The sequence below is a fragment of the Mauremys mutica genome, chromosome 8, assembly GCF_020497125.1.
Source record: "Mauremys mutica isolate MM-2020 ecotype Southern chromosome 8, ASM2049712v1, whole genome shotgun sequence".
Lineage (NCBI taxonomy): Eukaryota > Metazoa > Chordata > Testudines > Geoemydidae > Mauremys > Mauremys mutica.
The window spans coordinates 25,139,088-25,147,723 of NC_059079.1; the positions used below are offsets into that span (position 1 = coordinate 25,139,088).

At 44.3% G+C, this 8,636-nt stretch overlaps 1 long non-coding RNA gene across 1 annotated transcript; it reads right to left on the bottom strand.

The window, feature by feature from the left end:
- Positions 1–2,918: 2,918 nt before the first annotated feature.
- On the bottom strand, positions 2,919–8,420 carry LOC123376520. Its single transcript, XR_006581820.1, has 3 exons — positions 7,369–8,420; positions 6,517–6,594; positions 2,919–3,465 (listed from the first exon to the last, which is right to left on the bottom strand). It is a non-coding gene; the product is annotated as an uncharacterized LOC123376520 (long non-coding RNA).
- Between the last annotated feature and the right edge of the window lie 216 nt (positions 8,421–8,636).

The following is an 8,636-nucleotide window of genomic DNA, read 5'->3' on the forward strand; positions in this document are numbered from 1 at the left end:
CAATGCAATAGGAGCTACAATTGTAGAGTTAGCTCTAACCTGATGAATATTATATAATAATATTACATAATATACATAAGAATAATATACATGATATGCAATATTCTTATGTATATTATTACATAATATTATTTCATGTTATGGCCACAATAAAGGGTGAGGTGTACATATTTGCAAATATGAGGAGACATATAGGAGAAAAAAGGAAGTTAAAGTATAAAAGTGGGGGAGAGGGATTGGAGAGGGACTGCTCAGTATCTCAAGTATTTGCCATCATCAATATATTTTGAAATATGTTTGATTCAGAAGATTCCGAAGGTCATAAATGTGTCTTCTAAGTGGAAGAGACTGAGACCCAGATCTTCAAACGTATACAGCTGTGGCTTCAGTCAGTGCTGCAGTGCCTAACCCCTGGGTAGACAGCTGCCTAGTGGACTCCTCAGCCTCCAGCTAGGCACATAGGGAGGGGTACGTGCTCCAGAAAGGCATCCTCAGAAACCAGCAAACTGAGTGGGCTGCCTGGCTGATGGGCCATAGATAGGTCCTCGCTCCATTTGGGATTCTCAGTCATGAACCCTCTCCTGGAGTTAAGTGGCTGACCTAGCCCATGCCCTCACAGCTGAAACAGTCTCTAACTTTCGCTGTCTCCTGCTCTATACTGCTCTCATACTCACCCTACATTTTCCTGTGTCTCTGCTGTCTTGTTTGGGTGCTGTGCTGCCCGTCCGCCTGTTGGGGGCCTGCATCTGGCCCTTCTGCTGTTGGGTCTTAGGTGTGCTCAGAGCACACCTAAAGGATTGTACCCTATTGATATGCCCTGCCTTGTTTCAGAATCCCACTTTGGGGGCTTCAAGGTTTTCAGCTTCAGCTAAGCCTCCAAGCAGCTTGTCAGCTATGGGGCAGTCAGGGCTGTGGGAGGTTTGTGAATGCCAACTGGTAGACACTTAGGTGTCTAGGGGACTTAGTGCCTATGGGGTTAGGTGAAATCTGAGTGCTGGTTTTGAAAATAGCAGTGGAGCCTAAGGGTGGGATTCACAAACCTATGTAGATGCCTAACTCCTATAGCCACCTAAGCTCCTTTGTGACTCCCACCTTAAATGGTGGACTTAGGAACCTAAAGGGGAAGATAGGTGCATAAATATAGATTCATAGATTCTAGGGCTGGAAGGGACCTCAAGAGGTCATCAAGTCCAGTCCCCTGCCCTCATGGCAGGACCAAATACTGTCTAGACCATCCCTGATAGACATTTATCTAACCTACTCTTAGATATCTCCAGAGATGGAGATTCCACAATCTCCCTAGGCAGTTTATTCCAGTGTTTAACCACCCTGACAGTTAGGAACTTTTTTCTAATGTCCAACCTAAACCTCCCTTGCTGCAGTTTAAGCCCATTGCTTCTTGTTCTATCCTTAGAGGCTAAGGTGAACAAGTTTTCTCCCTCCTCCTTATGACACCCTTTTAGATACCTGAAAACTGCTATCATGTTCCCTCTCAGTCTTCTCCTTTCCAAACTAAACAAACCCAATTCTTTCAGCCTTCCTTCATAGATCATGTTCTCTAGACCTTTAATCATTCTTGTTGCTCTTCTCTGTATCCTCTCCAATTTCTCCACATCTTTCTTGAAATGCGGTGCCTAGAACTGGACACAATACTCCAGTTGAGGCCTAACCAGCGCAGAGTAGAGAGGAAGAATGACTTCTCGTGTCTTGCTCACAACACACCTGTTAATGCATCCCAGAATCATGTTTGGTTTTTTTGCAACAGCATCACACTGTTGACTCATTTTTAGCTTGTGGTCCACTATAACCCCTAGTTATCATTGAGGATGTGGGCCTGAAAGGCCTGTGATCCTATTCGTCATTGTAGGAAGAGTGGTGCAGATAAGGGAAGAAACCAGGGCAAGGATACATAGTTCTCTTTTTTGTTTTGGGGCCTCAGTGTGCTGCAGACTTGCTGGAGCTTGGCAGAGTGACTCTGCTAGATGGGCCAGCATCATCCAAAAATTGAGTGGTGAGTACTAGTCTTGCTTATTAGCAGCCTGGCAGGACACACCCAGAGACCCTGAGAGTGTAACCAATGGCAGCCCAATAGCAACTCATGGGGACGAGTCGTAATTTATAAATAGGAGGAGTGGGAGGATGCAGTGTTGGAGCAGTGCAAGGACCAAAAAATTCTGCTGTAAGGATTGTATTCAAGCGGTTTAGCCAGTCTGTTGGATTAGACTGCAAGGCTCCCTCATCCAACTGCACTGCTAGAAATGCTGCAGGCTGTGCAAATTGCAGACTATCATTGCAAAGACCTAAGGGGAGTCTGAAGGAAACTGTGTGACTATCCCTTTTTAAGGAGCTGGTATGACCTACAGCGGGTTTGGACACTATGCCACTGAGAAGGATAACTCCTCTCAGAGGAAGAGTCCGCAGGGAGTGCATGCACATAATTATATGTTACATTTGAAGTTATGATAGCCCCAAATACTAAAACTTGGGGGAAACCCCACTGAAAGTGTTATCTTTAAAAGATTGCTTATTGCCAATATTCAGACTTGTTTCAAGGACTGCAAGTAACTATGATGTAGTCTTATATATATATTTATTTAGTAAATGTTTTCCTTCCAAGATTTTGTGTCACTGACCTTCTATCAGAGATTTAACTCTGTATGATATTTGTGGGTATACACATATATCAAAGTGCTGCAAAGACTTCACTCTGGTCTCTACTGCAGCAGAGAGATAAGCTACAATACAGGCAGAGGGAAAAATACTATACCTGATTTAGCATATTGCCTTCCCCAAAACTTACAGAAACACCCACAGGCTCCAATCAGGTATTTTTTTTGACGTTATGGACAGAATGATGTTTGTACAATCTTAAATGAGTCCAACTATATTTAATATTCAGTATTTTTATTTTGCTTTAATTAGTTTACACACAATGAGAGTAACCCTGCTGTCATTCTCTCAACGTTTTTACAAGTTTCACTGTCAAGATTATGATGCATAGAAGATATTATTTGGGCTGAACAATCAAAGGGAGTTAAAGGTGTTGTCACGTTTCCCTTCCCTTGCATTTTCATGCTCACTGTCAAAATGTTGTCCACAATCCTTGCTGTCTTAAAAAAATATGAATACTTAATATAAAAGAGCAGATGACCTGTATAAAACATACATCTCAGTCAAACAGTACAAAAAGTAGGAGCTAATAGCTGGAATAGCCATTGTTATGGGCAGAGAAACTGTAAAGCTTTATTCTGAAAGTTTACTCTGAAAGCAGAATCTTAGACATGAAAACTTTCCAGCTGCCTTGGCAGCCAGTTGCTGCAGCAAGGCAGTGGCGAAGTTATGTTCAAGGGCATGATCCACTGTCCATTAAAGTTAATAAGAGACCTATGTGGTCTTTGGATCAGGCCCAATATGCACAGAGAAATGTGTGATTTGCAGAATGACACTTTCTTCAGAGGAGGTTATCTGAAAAAATTCAAAGGTAATAATTGATGTGTCTTAAATTTCTCTACTTTGGAAAATTCAAGTTAATTTTTTTTAACCCGTCATAGAATAGAAAAATGACTAACAACTTCACAATACTTAAAGCATACCTGATAATGGATTTTCTACTTTACACATGAATATATGCTCATTTATTGCAAAGGATAGGTATTTTAGTTCCACCTACACTGTAACTTTTTAATAAAGGTAATAAATCTCAGTAGAGTATGTATGATTAACAGAGAAACTCAGTATGTGGTTGTCAGTCCTGAATGTTCTCGTATCAAGGAAGGAACAAGGATACTCTATCTCTGCTTTTTTTTTTTTTTGGTAGAAGGATCTTTTGAATAGTATCTTGACCCAGCTATGATATTTCTTTTATATCTGCAAAATAATGAATCAGACTGAGAACAGCCAGAGGGCAAAGAGAAGCCAAAATGGCTTCTTGCCTACCACGAAACAAAGCTCTCAATGATAGATTAAATGAAACTTGAAGTAGAGGGAAAGGATTTGGAAAATGCAACATGTTCTGTACCTGAGAAAATGTATTTGAGAGGTGGGGGGAAGCTATCACAAATGACAGGTACAGTACTCTAGAATAGGACTGCAACTTGCCTTTGCAAACATTTTTTGTAACCTTCTAATTGAGCATTACATTGAACAAAGATCTATAATTTAAACACTATTGGTGTTTTGAATCTGAACTTCATTCTTACAGCCACTAATTTAAAGAAAGTGCTTTGAATAGAATGGTGAAATTCTAAGTTATTTTTTTAATTTTCTTCCCAGCAAGGGTATATGAGGTTGATATACTACAGAATTATTAATGGTACATGTGAGCTGAATTGACTGCACATTTGGGCACTTTTTATCGATTCTCATTCTCAACCTGATAGTTGCAGGAAAGGACAGTAATATACTATTGGCAATGTTACTTTTATATACTTGGTATAAAAAGACATTTGGAATATACAGTAACTCCTCACTTAAAGTCGTCCCGGTTACCATTGTTACATTGCTGATCAATTAGGGAACATGCTTGTTTAAAGTTGTGCAATGCTCCCTTCTAACGTTGTTTGGCAGCTGCCTGCTTTGTTCACTGCTTGCAGGAAGAGCAGCCCGTTGCAGCTAGCTGGTGGGGGCTTGTAACTAGGGTGGACTGGCAGCCCCCTATCAGCTCCCCCTATCAGCTCCCCTAAGGTCCCTGTGAAGCAGCTGACCTGCAGGCTATCAATTGCCGGCAGTTCAGCTATTCCTTCCCCCATTGCCATGTGCTGCTCCTGCCCTCTGCCTTGGAGCTGCTCCCCAAGACTCCTGCTTGCTGTGCAGGGGGGAGAGGAGAAAGAGGGGGGGCTAATGTCAGGGTGTCCCCCTCCCCTCTGCTCCTGTATCCTGCTTCCATAGAGCATGAGGGACACACAACAGGGCTCAGGATGGAGGGAGCTTGCTAGCAGCAGCTGCGGTCTCAGCAAGCTGATCTAATTAACAAGGCAGTGTACTTAAGAGTAGGGTCAGCATACTTAAAGGGCAAATGCGCATCTCTCTCATACACATGGTGTGTGTCTCTGTCTCTGTCTGCGATGCTGTCACCCCTTCCTCCATTCCTGATGCCTTGTAGAATGTGAGAGTTAAACCCTGAGGGCTCAGCCAATTGCTAGCTCATCATTTAGCAGTAAGGCATTCCCTGGGAAATATCCCACCCTCTGACTCCTCCACTTCAACCAAGCTTCACAATCATCATCACTATGTACCAGTATTAATTTGTTTGTTTAAAACTTATACGGTGTATAATATAGTCTTTTGTCTAGAGAAAAATTTTCCCTGGAACTAAACCTCCTCATTTACATTAATTCTTATGGGGAAATTGGATTTGCTTAACATCGTTTCGTTTAAAGTTGCATTTTTCAGGAACATAACTACAATGTTAAGTGAGGAGTTACTGTACAATACACCGTTCCCAGAGTGTTAGTAAAATTACTGGATGGGCAGATACGGTATTAATGAGAATGAAATACCATAGGGGTCTCAGCAATAGCTCTCTAGAGCAGTGGTTCTCAAACTAGGGCTGCTGCTTGTTCAGTCCCAGGCCAAAGAGGGCTGCAAGAAGGGCGGCCAGCACGTCCCTCGGCCTGCGCTGCTTCCTGCAGCCCCCATTGGCCTGGAGCGGCGAACCGCGGCCAGTGGGAGCCGCGATCGGCTGAACCTGTGGACGCAGCAGGTAAACAAACTGGCCCGGCCCGCCAGGGGCTTTCCCTGAACAAGCGGCAGTCCTAATTTGATAACCACTGCTCTAGGGTATATAAAATATGTTCCAGGGAGTATCTTGGAAGAATCTTGGAACAAAGTGTCCAGCCAGATGAAACCACTATTCTGTGAAATATGGTAATTTAACTGGAAATTGCCAGTGCCTGGTACTTCAGAGGACAGTGGCTACCCATCATACTTTAAGCAACTAGCCAATTATATATCACTTAACTAGGGAAAACTTCCTTCCTAATTCCTGAGGCTATTTTAGACCATGAAGCATGAAATCTGATTGTCTTTAGGTGACATACCTACAAATATTATAAATTCACTGAATCTATCCACAGTACTTAAGTTGCTGATGTGAATTCTATAAAGAGACTGTGTGTTCTGTGAAGTAGTATTTCCTTTCACGTCTTCTGACTTTACTAGTGTTAGTGCCATCCTGTTCTTTTAATTTGTGCAAACAGAGACTCTGGTCAGTTTTCATCCGTTCCATTCTGGATACCTTGTTCAAGTGCTTGCTAGTTCCATTCTTTTCCAGGTCATGTATCTTTGTTTCTGCATCTCTCATTCTCCCTAGTCCTACCACAGCATCTCTGTTCTTTATGGGGATCTCATATGATTTCAATGAGGTTCTCTTTAGAAGTAAGGGTCTGTGCATGGGGATCTATTTGAAGAGTTGGAGCCATTGAAATTCCCACTGCTGCTTTAACCATCTTCATTGTCTTTCTTGACTTCATCGACCCCAACTTATACTTTTCTTACTTATATTTAAAATGTTCTTACCAGACCAATGGGGACAATCCTGACTTTGTCTTGAACATTAAGTAAGAACCATTGTGATGCATCATGGAAAAATCATGGCTAAGTAAAGATAAACAAAAGTCAAGTAAGCATTTTGGTTTAAAACCAATTTCCACATTATCATTAGATTTTTGATTTTTACTATTGGTTTTGATAGAAACAATAAACTCTAAAACATTAATAAAGGTTCACTGTTATTACTCCATTCTTAATGTTTGACAGTAGTTTAATTGTAACTTGTTTGCATGACTATAAAGATCTGTGGCTACAGGCTGGTATTAAAGTAAGCGAATATTTTATTACTGCAACTATAAACCAGTCATGCACCACTGTAATGCTCCCTCACTCTCCTGGTCGGAGGGAGGCCACTCAGGCTAGGCCTGTTGGGTCAGGGCCAGAGTGTGTCAGACAGGCAAGAGCCCCCAATAGGGCCGTGCTATTAATAGTCACTACCAGGCTTTAGCCTGGGTTTGGGTAGCTCAAGTAGTCAGCCCTTAAACACATTCTACCAGGGCTGGCTGGGGCCTGGGCAGAGCTCAGGCAGCCAGCAAACAAAAACAGTCTACAGGTGAGTGGTATGGGAAGCTCCTCTTCAGAGCTAGAGCCTCCTTTCACAGTGTAGGGGGTCAGCCACCCTTGGGTGGGGTTTCAGGGGGATGCAGGCCCACCCTACTTCGCTGCGTCCCAGCCCCGGGCCCTGGCAGGGGCAGAATCAGCTACCCCTGCGTCAACGGGGATCCAGCCGCAACTCGCTGAATAGGCCACCTCTGGCTCTGCAGCCAGCTGCTTCGGGGCTGCCCCAGGGCCACTTCCTGCCACCCCAGGGTTTGGTACCTGCGGCCTCCAGGCTTCTTCCGGCTCCTCGGGATATACAACAGCAGGTACTTGGGGCCAGTCCTCGTCAGCGTCTGGGTATTGAGAACTGCCAGGCGCAGATTTCTCTTGGGGATGCAGGAGAGCAGGCACAGCGTCCTTCTCCGCAGGCTCTCTTCCAACTGTGCTGTAGGGCCAGCCTTTTATACTTCCAGCCACACCCTGGTACTTCCCACAAGCGGGTGGGGGGGAGGTGGGGAGGGCGGTCTAGCTTTGCCCTCCAATGGGCGTGTAATGCACCCTTGCTCTCCTGCTCAGAGGGAGGCCACTCAGGCTCACTACAACCACCAACAGCTTCTTACCTAACCAGCTGATCCTGTTATTGATGTTATATAAGGAATGCAGAGGATGTTTATTTCTTAAATTGTCTTGTGCTCTTGCTGTCACTGATCTTAGCCTTAAAGTTCCTGAATCCAAGTGCAGAGAAGACCATATATAGCAAATATGGCAAAAATGCCTGACACTGATTGATCTGGTCACAATTGTTAACTCCACTGCCCAGGGGTCATGACCAGAAGCTCCCCACCTTCTCCATTTAAAACCATGTGAAGTTTTGAAATGACTTTTCCTGATTGCCTATCTGGATGAGCACACCTAGCCCTCCATTATTGTGTGCAACTGGCAGCTGACCATGCCAGTTACATGCTCCAGACACACTCTGGCACGTAGTAGACAGGAGATATTAGATCTCCTCCGCCTGTGGGGAGCGCTGTGCAAACACAGCTATGGACCAGCTGTAGAAACATGGACATCTATTGCACAGGGGATGCAGGGGACGGGGTATAACAGATCAGCAACCGTGCGGCACTATGGTGAAGGAACTGCAGCAGGAACAGCAGAAGGCCAAGGAGGCCGCAATCAATCTGGTGCTGAGCCATAGAATGCTGCTTTTACAAAGAGCTGCATGCCATATTTGGGGAGACCCCCCTGCCATCCTGCACATCACCATGGATACCTTCAAGGAGCCTGAGTCATAGGCCCCTGCCACGAACAGTGAGGACAAGGAGGAAGTGAAGGTGGAGGATGGGAGACATGTGAGAGGTCCCGCCATGCCATGAGGCAGGACCTCTTCAAGACTCCACTGCAGTGTCAAACCTGGGCAAGCCTGACACAGGGGAAGGAACCTTGGGTAAGTAAAAATTGCCTGAACCTATTCTCCCCCTCCTCCCTCACAGCCAGTCTTCTCTCTCTTTTTCCTGTGTCCAGAAAGGCTAGCTGGCTCAGCTGAA